The sequence below is a fragment of the Monopterus albus genome, unplaced genomic scaffold (genome assembly GCF_001952655.1).
Source record: "Monopterus albus unplaced genomic scaffold, M_albus_1.0 scaffold5.1, whole genome shotgun sequence".
Lineage (NCBI taxonomy): Eukaryota > Metazoa > Chordata > Actinopteri > Synbranchiformes > Synbranchidae > Monopterus > Monopterus albus.
This window is the reverse complement of record NW_018127885.1, coordinates 2,204,195-2,219,391: the sequence shown is the minus strand read 5'-3', so window position 1 is coordinate 2,219,391 and position 15,197 is coordinate 2,204,195. Positions and strand designations below refer to the sequence as shown.

At 39.4% G+C, this 15,197-nt stretch overlaps 1 protein-coding gene across 1 annotated transcript in view; it reads right to left on the bottom strand.

Moving 5' to 3' along the window:
* The window catches only part of sema4ba (sema domain, immunoglobulin domain (Ig), transmembrane domain (TM) and short cytoplasmic domain, (semaphorin) 4Ba), a 42,469-nt gene extending 41,182 nt beyond the window's left edge, over positions 1 to 1,287 (bottom strand). Inside the window, exon 1 of the mRNA XM_020612560.1 lies at positions 1,093 to 1,287. The gene's annotated coding sequence lies outside the window, so the exon portion shown is untranslated. The remainder of the gene's footprint in view (positions 1 to 1,092) is intronic.
* Positions 1,288 to 15,197: the final 13,910 nt, after the last annotated feature.

Here is a 15,197-nt window from a genome sequence, read left to right as displayed (position 1 = left end):
GAGACGGTTCCAGTGTCCGCTGATTCTCAAAGACCAATTACCTACACTGTAAACACGACTCCTTCCCCTGGGGGAAATCATAAAATAACCCTAAATGTACCACATGGTTGCTCCTGACTTAATCTAAGCAGAGACACTTCTCCAGGATATATCCTGATCCCAAAGGGCTAATGTGATTGTAATTTAGAGGTGTGTTAGTTCATCAAGTGAAATGCTACACTCTCAATGTACTGGGGGAAATGGCCTGGTGAGATGAATGGATGGTAGTAGAGAAGCATAAATGGAAATGTGTGACAGAGACACAGGGAAAATCCTGAGGATGAATTAGTTATAAGGCCATCTACATGTGGGACCAACGAGACATGAAATATTAACTTAGTGTCAGACACAGTGCAAGAGTTAAGGTTAATTTACAACCACCCCACATGGTCCTGAGATAGAACCACACATCCTGTTAAGACAATAATGAAGGAAATTTACATTGACGCCCAACACGTCATCTATGTAATGCACTGTAAATCTGTGAAGCTGTCGAAATCTGCACACAGATAAGATCCGCTGCAACATTCATCTCACCTACATGACTTTTACTGTACACGCCCAGTTTCAGAGAGCAGACGAATCATAGCGAGACATACAGTATGTTCCAAGGAAGTAAGAAATAATCCTCTCATTCAAAACTATTTTAGAAAAAAAAAGTACAGACTTGTGATCTTTTAAAGGACGGTCGTATAAGTGAATGAAAGAAGCTCATTGTAATCGCTAATAAAATATGCACAGGAGGTGAGAAATCACTTCACACCAAGGGTAATTGTAGCTTTGCTCAACACATGCTGAATTACCAGTGAGCCAGCACAGGGATCCGTCTCATCTTTACCATGGAAACCAACATCATACTAGAGTACATGCACACACACTGAGGGAGAAATTGCCATGGCATCCTGTACAGGCAACAAGAAGCGAGCAAACCAGTTTACTCAGCAGCTAATTGGACACTCAGTCATCCTTCTGTCTATCACTCCCCATTTTACTCTCTCTCCTTCTCCTCTCTTTTGACCTATCTTTTCTTTTGTCATGAGCCAGAAGAATTACCTTTTATCAGCAGAGGACAAGGTCTCGCAGCACTCAGTAGGAGAGGCTCTCGGTCGAGTGGTGACAGAGGAAAAGAAGCTCTGCAGGGATCCCGAGAGATGCTCAGGGATGCAGCTGAACCGGCATCGCAAGCACACATCCACCACCACTATCACTACCAGCGAGAGCAGCAGCAAATCGGAAGGGGAGGGGGAAAAATATAAAAAGGAAAAGAGAGGGGGTTGCTCTATCAGCAGCAGGAACATTACATCATAGCCTGCCTCTGTGGAAGGGTGGGAGAGGAGTGGACGGAGGAAGGGAGGTGCTCCTTGTAGCAGTGATCGCTCTGTCACTGCTGAGCTCTTTTCAGTGCATGCACCAATCCAAATTTAATATTTATGATCTGGTCACTGTAAAACAGTTACAGCCAGACCTATGGAATAATTAGATCAACTGGTCTTAACTGTGTCATCACTGGGTTTGTTGTCAGAATGAATATAATATGATTCACAGTATAATGTGGCTTTTCCCTTTGGGGCAAAGTCTGTGTGCGTGTCTAAGTGCATGTCCAGTGCATAGGAGCCTACACAATGTCTATTATGTGTAATAACTCAATTGCATGACCAGTTCTTGCCTCCCAGTGCTCACAATACACGTTGATTTTCAACCCTCTGACAAAGGTCATCTGAGCAGTTGAGTGGACAGGTACAGCTGTTAAGACTTTACATCTGCTCACAACAATTATATTGAAACTTGTCAAACTGCTGTGTGGATATACCAGTGCTTCAAACACATCAGTGGAGGCAGATTCTGACCATAACAGGACGGAAGTAATGGTCGCCTCTTACCAGCACTCAGCTGTTAACCACCTACGCACTGGAAAGCCACAGACCACTACCACCAACAATAATACTCACAGCAGCAGTTAGTCAACACCACATGATCTCAGTGCTTCCTAACAAATACAAACACACACCCACAATTTTATGTACATGCTGTCAAAAGGACACACATTCCTGAACCAGCCTGCACAAATACAAACAACAAAAAAGTGTTTTCTTTTTTTGGTATGGCCAGTTGTTTTTGTGAGCTCGGTGCAAAAAAAAAAAAAAAAAATCACTTTACTAGGTTGGACTTTCCCCACTGTGTTGTCACTGTAAAATTATATTCCTGTTGTTCCACTGAAATTCCCTTCATATTCTATTGTGGTCATTATAGTATGTAAATTTAAAAAAAGCACTAAACTTGCATATACTTCATTTATCTCCCACTTCTGAGATGTTTGGTTTAGTGTGCCTTTACTGTATGACCCACTCGTTTCTGTAATAAACCCACTGTGAGACAAGTGGAAACAAACTTAAGACAAATTTGTCTGTGGAGGACTCAAACCTTCAAACTTCTTGTTGTTGTTATTACTATAGCTACTACAAATGATCAATTCCTACTACACTGTACTGTATAATACATTCAGTGGCACAGCAGTCGGGATAAATAAATCACACCGTAATGCTCTATGTAAATGGACCGCAGCTGTGTTCTTGCACACAGCTCAACATCTGTTTCAACCCAACTATTAAATAGGTTAGACCAAAATGTTGCTTTTTTGTACACAACAAAAAAAATATAACAGTAGCAACAAATCAACCTTTGGTTCAAAAGACTGGAGAAAAAAAACAAAACAAAAAAAAACACCCAAATGAACAAAGACCATTTGCCAAAAGAGCCCACTGGAAATTTTCCCGTAGTTTAACCTTCTAAATTATTTAAATCTCCATTTTTATTTGTATCACCATAGTGTACTATAAAAATAGCAAGAGAAGTTAAAAAAAAAGTTGCATGCCTGTTAATGCCTTGTTTCTGTCGAGAGAATTGTTGTAATTCAAGAGAAGTTACTATGTCTGGATTATGCCAATTAAAATATAGGGATTCTCAATAACCTGCTTTGTTTAGGGTGTTGCAAATCTCTTCATTGGTACATATATTCTTGTTTGCCTATGTATGGAGGAGAAATTCTGATTAATTAATGCTGCTGTGGTTCGTCATGATGTCCGCTTTCCTGCTCTGGCTCGAACATGTCAGGTATAATTTGAGTTATTGTCTAAAATGTAACTTATTTGTCAGTGTTTTCATAGCTTCCTGACTGGTCTTGTGTTGAAAAGTGTTCCACTGTAGTGCCCCCCTCAGTGTTTGTGGTTAGGATTCAGGTTAGGGGAAACATCTTATCGGGGAAACAGATCGATAACGGTGGCAACAGGAGTTGTGCGTATTAAATGAACTATCCACTTGTTTTCAGGAGGTGGCTCTTGGGTTTTATTGTTCTGAAATAATTAGACTATTTGCGTTTATGATGGGTGCAAAGCTAATCTAGAGGTACCCAAGATTGAAAATTAAATGGCTGGAAATGAGCATGCCATGGACACTTTAAAAAACAGTTCTCACAAGCTTTGGCAGTCAAATCCACTGCAGTAATGTTTGTCCTGGAGGCCAGCAATGAGGGACCACAGAGACCTTTAATTTAAGGCTAGGATTAAAGAATGAGGCTTGGCTGTTATGTCCATTGACAACTTCCATCCACCATCCACCATCTGTAAACTGCACTTCATCATGGTCCTCACATTGAAGAAAAAAGTGACATCATGTGACATATTTCAGTTTTAAAAAAATGTTGTTTTACTCCATCACAGTGCAGTACACTCAGAACAGAGATCCACCATTATACTGTAACTTGCAGATGTGGCCTTCACAAGAACAGCAACAATATCATCTCAGTTACAATACACCCAAACAGAGGGAGATTATAAAGGACCACTGTATGTGCGGAAAAGACCCTAATAAGTGTGACAGTGCAGGCAGAAAATTCAGTGCAACTGTTCTTTTGTCCATCTCTCTCATTTTAAAATGGAGCAAAAAACATTCTTCACATGCCAAGTATTGTAGGTTGGCTGGTATGCAGGCTGTATTCAGATAGGGCTATGGGATTTCCAGTGTGTGTGACACTTTCCAGCGGATGATGCCCGAGGATGGACGGTATCCCAGAATGTAAACAGCACTTCAGATGGACCTGACCTTTGCTAACACAAATTGGCTGAACCACTTATGACCGCAGGGGACAACAGCCTTGAAATATTATTGCTGACACAGACCATCATTCTACTTTCCCAATGAAAAGCTTCTTTCCCAAGGAGCTGTTCTGTTTCACAGTTGCTTCATTGCCAAAAGGAAAAAGGAACAATGACAGCATTGAGAGATAAGGGACTGACCTTGACATGAGACCACATAAAATGCTAATTCTGTGGTTTCAAATAAAAATTGTAGAGGATATGCTGAATTTAAGCATTAGGCCTGTAACACAATCACATGTGAAACTTGCACAAACCAAATCTGAGCATCAGTTTAAAAAAAAAATAAAAGCCCAGATATGATAACACTTTGATTGATGCTCCCATTATAACATGTTCCTTATTTCTGAAAAGTCCAATCAGCAGATTAGCATATATGACTTTTATGCAGCTTCCTTAAGGTATTATCATGCTAACCACTGGCTAAACAGCTCAATGATCCATAACAATTACTAGCAATTACAATAAAGAAAAAATTGAATTTGCAATAATACATTCTTTTAAATTAGTAATTAAAAGGTCATATTGCAAAATGAATCAGTTTTAATTAAAATAATTTTACAACTTATAAAAATGTCTATAACCAGGCACACACACAGATTGTCAAAGGCCACAATCAATTTTCATAATCCAATTAAAAAATATTTGCCATGAAGGATTGTGTGTCAATGAATTATTCAGATTTAACATGTGCAGAAAGAGGTGTTCAGTTGTGTTACATGGTGTTAACTGATCACACTCAGCACATACCCAGGCCCTAGAGACTACTTCTGAATTTAAAGGATTGGCCATTGCCCTATGTAGCCCCTGAATAGTGACAGAAATAATCACCATGACGTACACTCTTGTATTACCATTGTCACTTTCAATAGAGGATCTACAAATGGCATTAGCATTATAGTACCAATGCTAATGGTTAATGTAAGACACTTAAAACTGAATTACTGTAAATGTTAATGTAATAATTATGAAGCAATGATCGGATCACAATGATTTTAAAAACCCTTCTGAGTTATTTTACTAGCCACTGATGATGCTAGCTGCGTTAGCAGGTGATTTTAAATCACTTAACATATGTAAACCTTCTGACCAGACTACAAGAATGAATGTAGGCCTATGTCAAATAGACCCTTAGCAGAGAGCTTCACTATTTGTCTCAAAGATTATCATTCCAGTGGCCTCTGTGAATCAACAACCTTTTAAGTAAACCTGTTGTGGTTCTTAATTCTAACCACATCCATGTGGACATCACCACATCACCCAGCTCACAACAATCCCACATATGCCTTGCATTTTACAAAGAGTTATCAAAAGGAGTGTCGATTCATAGTGGGAGAAAAGTACAAATTACAAAGGGTCATTGGATATGATGAATTTTTAAAAAATTTGCCCCAAGTTAAAGATATGGCTTTTTGTGATTTTCATTATTTTTGTGACCTTTGACCTTATTTAGCCAAAATCTAATCACTTTTAGGGCTGGTCCCCACCCATATTTGTACCAAGTACACTAATGATCCATCCAACCATTTGTCCATATTCCTGCTAACACACCTACCTACACACACACACACAGAATGAAAAACAACCTCCTTAGCGAAGGTAAAAAGCACTGACACTAAAATGTGAAGGATGTCTCCCCCCATACAGAAATTTCACCCATATATAAATGAACAGAACAGCAAATAGCTATGATGCTGCTCTGGAAACTCCTGATACTAGTCAAAAGCTACATGACTCAAATCAACTCAACCTTTATTTATATAGCACTTAAAAACAACTAAAGGTTGGCCTAAGTGCTTTACATACACCTGGTAAACATAATATAAAACCATAAATACAACAGTTAACATTAAACTGAATATGAGATGCATCAAGTAATAACATTGCACATTTGTGTTACAGCACCTGACTTGTTTTGGGACTGTCACCGCAGTGTCAGATTCTAGGTTACTGTGGCAACAAAGTGATTATATTCACCTCTCCATTCATGTCCCACTCTCGTCCCCCCGAGAAATACTTCTCTTGTCACCACACAAAGTTGACAAGGCAGGTATATTACATAAGGCATTGTTATGTAGATCTAAAGAAAGCTCAGAGCCCCTGGGCGAGGTAGAGCCGGTGACATCAAACAGATCGCCAGGTCTTTGGATTTGGAGGAAGATGTGGAAATTAAAAATGATTTTAAAGCAACATGACTGAGTGGCGTAAAGGTTACTGAAACATTTACTAGAATGTTGCTTTGACCAGCTTGGACTGCAACAGATAGAAATGTCTTTTTTGCTTTTAACATGTCAACATATTAGGAAATGCAACAAACAGATGAGTCCATCTGATCTCCAGGTCCCAAAATGAAATGATCCCACTCTGTGTTCAGAGCCTTCCCTGCACTTCTTAGTCATGCCTCTTTGCAAACTGCACATTGTTCTGTTTTTCTAAGGTAAGCCATTTGAGCAATGGTAATTTTAGGGCCCTACTTAAAAAGCAGGTATGTCAAGAGCAAAGTAAACTGCAAGTACATTTCTAGTCTGCTTATCTGCAGCAAGCGCCTGTCTGCTGCATGTCTAATGACAGGATGGGATTCAAAAAAAAAAAATGCTGCCTCAATTTGAAGTTGAAGGTCAGTGGGAAAACATTCCCAAACACCTGAGAATATTCCTCTCTGTTTTGTGAGCTGCTGTGTAAAGGCTGAGCTTTGGTACAAACCTCTAAAGACAATACTGTGCTGAGTGACACTTCCTAGTGCACCTTTAAAGCATTTAGCTGATCAACCGAGGACAACTACAATTTTCATGGTTAGAAAATTCAGTTCCATGTGATTAACTATGGTAATCTTGTGCCCAGGTTCATAAATTTTAAACAGAGAAAGGTGTGTAACAGGTGAAGACAGGACTGTGTAAATTTCAGTAGGTTTTACCGATATTTATTGAATACTTATTTTCATTTTAATCTTATTTCCAATAAGAACAGCATAAATTCACACAAGATTAAAATAATGGCCATGTAATAATGGCCATTAGCTGTACAGTCCAATCTCTCCATAGTAAAACCTCAGTGATCCATTTTAATGAAATGAGCTGAGGCAAACACTCAGGCTTCAGGAGGTACAATCACCACAGACAGCCTGCTGTAATAATACAGTATGGAAGCAGCTGTAGGACCATGCAAAGGGCTCCAATAAGCTATGGAGTGGCTTTTGCATCAGCCTAACGAGTCACTTCATAAAATATTTAGGATATGATGCATGCTAACAGTGGTACAGGCACAAGTACATACTTCAGTCACATTAGGCAGTTTAAGTGGGAGTAGAGGTACAGCATGTTACACATTACTACATTCTGTCAAGTGGTATATTTTTGTGTGCAAACTTTAGTGTCATGCCAGGCCTAATACTATGCTGACCAGAATATACAAAGGACTGCAGTTGAGGCCTCACCCAGATATCCTCTCAGGTCACTCCTCTCTGCAGGCCTCTAAACTTAGCTCAGCCCAGAAACAGCTCATATCGGAGGATGTCTGCCTGCTGCTGGGTCGTGCAGCAATCCCTCAAAGGTACAAAGATACTGTATGTGGAATTGCTCACATTCTCAAGTAGCACGAAAGCACAGCAACAGTTTAAATCCCCACAAGTATTTGCAGTAGCCAGGAGCTCCGGATGACAGGAAATAAAGAGAAAATACATGCGAGAACCAGTCTTAAGTGGCACATACAACATTTAAGAGAAATTGTGAGGTTCACCAACTTCTTTCTGGAGGTATTAACAAACGTCTTCAGTGGTGCAGACCTGTTGTACAAGTCACAAACAGAGACTGTTTTTTTCATGGGGAAGACACACTCTTTTGACTTAATTATAGTGCATTAATCTGACGCAGAACAGGTTGCCTTGTGCCAATTTTAGGGGCACAGATTATAATAATGATTGAATTGCACGAATACGTGCCTCCTTATAAGCAGGTGGTAATCATCAGTTTGAAACAAGTGATTTACAACAAGTTTGTACAGTGCAAACAAGCCTCTCAGAAAAATCTAGGCTGAGAGATTTAGTACAAGAATACAATAGTGTTCTTGCATGAGGGTCAAGAGTTACATAATTAAACAAAATGCAACCATAACAGTTGCCAAAATGCCTAAATTCAATTAAATGAGTGAGGATGAAACTCTTAATTTCTCTATTTGTGTACATATCCAACTCGGTCGTGGTCACATCAAAACAATGGAGGCCACAGAACAAAAACCTCTGTACATTTCCTCTCAGTTTTAACCGTGATTTACCTTGGTGTCCGTAATACAATTATATGTTTTACAGTTGTTTCAGTTTACTTCTTTATTGTACTTTTGAGTTCTAGCCTCAAAACCTGGGGTTGTTTTGATCAACAAACATTTGCCCATGTAACTTTTGTCAACTCAGAATAATTTGTTTTTTTAAGTGATAACAGAGGAAAGAGAAACTCCCAATACCCCAAAGACACAGGTCTTTATGTGGTAGACAAGCCAGACCATCATGTAAATCTGGCTTTATCCAGTGAGAATCGCTCACAGTTCCAAGACTAAGTGGTCAGTACTAACAGATCAACTGCTACTGTACAAGAGCAAGTCCAAACAATTTTCCAGTTTAATGTCTGTGTCACGCTGAGGAGAAAAAGCCTTGGTCAGCTCTAGCCAGCTTAGTGTCAGGGTGCTAACCAGCAGATAAATACCTACTGTATGCATGCTCACTGGCTGGTGCTTGACATCGATCGGCAGTATAATTAATAAAGAACCCCACCACCAGCTGCAGGGAATTTTTATTGGTTGCCATTTGAAAGCTCTGCAGTAGAGTGGAAAGATTTTTCAGCCTATAACACATGATGGCCTGACACGTACACTACATAAACAATGTGCTTCAGTATCAACAGCGTTAACCCAATAATCGTCATATACTTGTGCCCAGCTCCAGATCAATTTTTGTGCAGCAGCAAACACAACTGCCATGCAAATGTGTTTCCAGGAGTCTTTCCGGAAGCACAGGAAAATGTATTTTAAAGTGATGTCTCTGTTTCAGCACAGCAACAGAGTGATTTACAAACTGATGGTTACTGATTGGTGTCAGTAAAGCTAAGTAAATACAGTGCATTGTGCTGATTCTTTTTACAGGATCACCACCAAAAACACCAGAGAGCTGGTCTCCTTTGAGCTCTGTATAATCACAGTGTCTACCTGATTACCAAAGTCTTAGTTTCAGAATAACTGTCAGCTGAATGCTGCATGATCTTGCTAAGGGCAACGGTACTGCCATGACAACCAGCACAGTCAAGGAGCCCTAGATTACGACTTCAGACAGTGAACATGAATCATGTCATTAGATACAGAGACTTAGTCAGCAAAAATAAGACACACCTGTATTGCAGATTAAACAAAAACAATATCATTCCTGTTCAGCTATGCCAACATATACTCACTGAAGCGTGACTACAGAAAACAGAAAACTGTTGCAATTATGCTGAGATGGAGCTGCAAAAAGCACCGAATGGCTTGAGTTTGACCTCTCGGTGGTTTTTAAAACAAATACACTCACTCACTCACTCACTCACAAACAAGCATTTGGGACAGTTTGGGCTGTTCATTGCACTGGGACAGAGCTGAGAGGTCACAGAGGGGAAACAAGCTCATTAGTGTCCAGTACACAGAGATACATTATCAGTAATAAGAATTCCATTAAGAGGACTGGACAGCCTTGAGGACACACTAAACCAGAAATCACCGAGCACTTTGGAGTTTGAAAACACCTCAGCGAATGAACACTACAGTACTTGTAGTGGCTCAGGAGGTAGAGTGGGTCGTTTCCTAACCGGAGGATTAGCGGTTCGATTCCCGGCTTGTCCAGTCAACATGTCGAGGTGTCCTTGAGCAAGACACTGAACCCCCCAGTTGCTCATGGTGATGTCACTGGTGTGTGAATGCGTGAGTGTTTGGGAGTGCAAATGGGTGAATGACCGAATAACGTGAAAGCGCTTTGAGTGTACTGTAAAAGCATAGAAAGGTGCTATACAAGTATAAGACCATTTACTTGCTACAGACACAGAGGAAGCGCTGAGCTGAGCTGGTGCATGCTGTGATTGAGCCTGGCCAGTCTTGTTTCTGACCATCTGTTGCAGAAGGCCCTTGTGATATTAGCACCTCCTGTGTACGGTATATTACCTCTGGTGTTTACTAAAAATCACTATGATGCATCCTTTGAAAAGATATGTTTTGACAACAGAGGGCTCTGCTTAGATTACTTCTGATGACTGTCATGATTCATGATGGGGCCTGCAGATATGATTTCATAGGCCTTTTTTTTTTTTTTTTTTTTACAATTTCAGCACCACACACACACCAAATGATGCTGCTGTAATATAGCACACTTACAGATCCATTCATGCACACATCCTTAGATCCAGTTTTAAACAGTCCTGTTTTCAGTGTTCACATACAATCCATGATGTACTAGTCTTTCCTGAATGCTGAGTCAGGCTGTTACTGCTTCCATAGAAAGATCACCAGTTGCAAGTGGTGCAAAATGGCTTTAACTCCAGTTATACCCATTTTTTTACTATCTAATCGGTACCAGGAACAGTACATAACCTTCTTTTCATTATTGTACTGTATGTCCCTCGTCTTTATCACTTGCCTCGTCATCTCAGATGCAACATGTCAGCGATATAATAACATATGACAGGAGGGTGGAATTTGAACTAAAGCGTTGATAATACCACATCTATCACTGAACTGGCAGTCATGCTGGCAAATTTCCACAGTAAATATCTGTGCACTGACTGTACAACCAAGGCCACGCACACAGCCAGCTGCATGATCTGATAGGGGTTAAAATGACAACACAGATTTAGATATGGGCTCTTCACTTACAGCCTAGAAATAAAGAGATGAGGCCAGAGGCAGAAATGATATACACACACAAAAACCATGTGTACACCTTTTCCTACACACACTGGTATGCAGTGGTAGAAATTAACCAAGTTCATTCACTAAAGTACTGTATTTAAAGCTACAGTATGTAACTTAGGGTAGCACTAGCAGGAAACTCTAAATAAATCCAAATGTTCATTTTCTGCTACTTCATCATTACATTTTAGAATATATAAATATTAGCAGGTTTTGATGCTAATACTTTTGTAGTTTTAATATTTTGAATGCAGGACTTACTTATAACAGTATTTTTACATGGTTTTGCTACTTTTAAGGGATCAGAGTACTTCTTCCACTGCTGCTGGTATGTATGAAAACAAAATGTGCAGACGAATGTGTGTACCTCACTCATACTTCAGGCCATGCGTGCACATGGTTCGAGTAGCAGTGATATGGTGAAGTGGAAATAAAAGGCAGCTGTGCGTAATGGTCATGCGTAAAGGCGACTGTTTTGACATCACTGAAGGATCTTGCAATGCAGGTATAAGATGAGAAAGATTGTTTCAAGATCCTTCAGATTCCCTTTAAAGCCGTGTGACCAAAACTGCAGTAGATAATGCAGCCGTTGCCGGTGCTCAGCTCGTGCTCTCTGTGCGCAAATGTGCACTTTTCTTCCTCTCACTTACAACCCAACCACTTCTTTTCTACCTCAGCCGAGGGCCTCTGCTCTAAACTGACAGTATTGATAGCCTGAGTTATATTTTGCCATCCAGCAGCTTTTCTTCTTGAGAACACCACACGTCATATTTTTCTCAGTGTCATTTTCACACTCATTTAAACTGTTTTTGTTCTTCCTTAGCATTGTTTCCATTGCCATGTCTAATAGTGTATGGTTCAGAGGCCATTTCTATATGCAAATGACTGATTAAAGGCGTGTACATCTATTTACGACTAAAGGTGGGAGTGGAAAAAGAACCTCATGCACATGAGCCAAATTCCATGACAAGTGTGACTTAAAAAAGCAGAGCCAGGCTTTTTAAATCTGGCAAAAACAATTCCTAGATGCTCACTTCTGTCTTAGTGCATACACACAGTTGTAGCCATGAATCTACACAAAGTTATACATGTCTAAACATTTTTGTTCCTGTGTAAAACAGTGGCACAATATTGACTTTCTGATAAAAATCAAAGTAGCTACATATGTAAGTCTTCTGTGGTGTGGACACTCCTATGACACACATGTGAAAACAAGCTACAACATTCACAGCACAGCGGAGAAGAACTGCAAAGCCTAAAAGTAATCCATGAATTTTTCACCGTTTGCAAACTGTTTGACAGATACAAATGAGAGCATGGTGGCTATGATATGAAATTACTCATCACAGACTTATGTAGCATATTAAGGGTAAAAAATAAAACACTTTAAACAGAATACCAATCAACCAATCTCTGCCCCCAAAAGAGGGGAAATTTGGTTTACAGCCAAGTAAATAAAAACAAGCAACATGATAGGTTGCACAGCAGAACAAAGCCCAAACAAATGGCAGACACAGTCCATACCAATACCAGTACTTAATGTCTACATATTTAGACACAACTGCTAAGGTGTATTATCCATCCATACATTATCTATACAGCTCATTCCTGAATAGGGTCGTGGTGGGGCTGGAGCCAATCCCAGCTGACACTGGACGAGAGGCGGGGTCCACCCTGGACAGGTCGCCAGTCTCTAACAGGGCTATGGTATAGTATATAAATACAAAACAGGTGCATGTCTGTTCATTTGGGAACCTTTTAATTGATTCATTTGCTGTATGTGACAAATTGAAAACAACTAATATTAACATTATTACACTTTTGAGTGAAGTAGCACGGAGGCCATCATCAATAGATCAGCTTTTCTTCTGTTTATGATCCCTGAATTGAGACAACCAAGCAAATCATCTTTTTCCTTTGTCTCAGTAGTGCTTCTTCTTTAGCATTGCTTTCGTTGCCATATCTAATACCATATGGTTCAGAGACTGTTTCTATATGCAAATGACTGATTAAAGGTGTGTCTACATCTATTTATGGCTAAAGGTGGGAGGGAGGAATATTTTCTGCCTTGAATCCTAATTGTATGGCAGTTTTTCCTACAATAATCAACATTCTATTTAAAAAAAGGACTATGACCAAAACTGAAAAATTCTGAAGTAACTGAATATGTTATCAAAGCCAATAATTAGGCCTGCAGCACAACATGACATATGGCACAGAGGCCTGTTGACTGTCAGTAGCCTGAAGGGGGCTGGTGATGGAGTTTCAGTCAGAGTCAGACTACAAAGTACAACCGAAGTACAAGACACTGTGAGCTATTTGCCTTTAGTTTCAGGTTGTGGATGTTGGATACAACACATATCCACTTACAGAGCTGTAGTTAGATCAAACACAACAGCTTCTCTTTGACCAGACTTTAAGAAAACTGGCCAAAGCAAGAGGGGAAGAAATATGTCCTGACACAATGCAAGTACTCAGCTTCTGCAAATGTTAAGGCTGGAAAATTACTACACACAATAATAGACTGAAAATATGCTTTTATACATTTTTGCCATTTATGACAAATCAAAAGGCTCAGATCTTCCTTTACACAAATATATTCAACCCCTTCATTGAGTATTTTGTAGAAGCTTTTTTGGCAACAATCACAGCTTCTAGTCTTCCCAGGGAAGTCTCATAGCTTTGCACAGCTGGATTTGGACAGTTTATCCTATTCTTCCTGGACAAGTGTATTTCAGTTTTAATCACAGGTCTACAAAGAGTTCCTCTGACTTCATGACATGTTTTTTGTCCTGTTACCTGGAGTATGAATTGTGGGACCTGATGTATATACACACACGCACACGTGTCCTAGTCAATTCAGATTAGTACAGGTGGGCCCCAGTCAAGTTACACCTGAAGAATATTAAAAGCAAAACACTGAGAAGTGCCACAGCTCAGGGTCTAAATACATTTTACAAAGTGTTTTTACTTTGTAATTATGGGTGATTGGGTGTAAACTGATGGGCAAAACAGCAACATACAATTAAATCTACAACACAAAAAGGGTGGAAAAATTGGCCTAAATACTTTCTGAAGCACTGTAAAACATTAGCTTGTTATACTGTATATTTAGACCATATATGGATTGTCACCCATTATACAGTAGCTCTATGATTTATTGGGTATTATTTTTATGGTCTGACTAACAAACAGAGTAAGTTGGAAGAGACCACTGTGATCCAGTTTGGAAATATCTATTCTATATTATCTTAGGAAACTAAAACCCAAATCAAAGACTTGTGGCCATCCTTGGAGCATGAATTAATGAATGCATCAAGGTGAAGGGATCAGATTTTGCATCAAAGTCACACACGTGTGCACACACCCCTACTGTATATCAAAGAGTCCCACTTGAAGCTTTGCATATTGCAAACAGGTGCTAGATTAAATCAGAAGCATAAAGACAAAAACTCAGTGTCTGTTATTTGCCTTGGCACCACAGATATTAAGTCAAACCTGAAACACAAACCTGGTCTCATGTTTAAAAGCAAGGAGAGTTTAAAGAAAAGTGAATGCCAAAAAAAACAAAACTAATGTGTTGAGTGCTCAAAGACATAAGGTACTGTAGCAAAAGTATGTAAGATACATTGAGTCTTGCCTTGACAGGATCTACTTGTCAGCATAATCAACTCACTTTTGTTGTTTCATGCGGATTTGTATAGTAGTGTCAGACAGTCTTATGCTTTAACTTAAAAACAAAACCAAAAATTTGAACATTTGTGAAACCCAAAAGCTGTGACATGTACACTAAGCAAGATGGCTCTGACACAGTTCAGTTACAGGTGAAAACTATTAATTTGTTTGGCTATGTCAGCACTCATTAGGCCAATTAACAAAAACGTGTCTGTAGACATCTGCAGGCAGCCTTGTGTTTAATTTTTTGTACAATTTAGGTTTTTTGATTATTTGTGGACATCTTTAAAGGAAAACAAGGGGAGCACAGTGGGTAACAGACAATGCTCATTTTTAATTTTCAAATACTTGAATTAAAATATTTTCAGTTAAATTTACATTCAGCAAATTTGCCCTTTTTACTATTAAATTGTG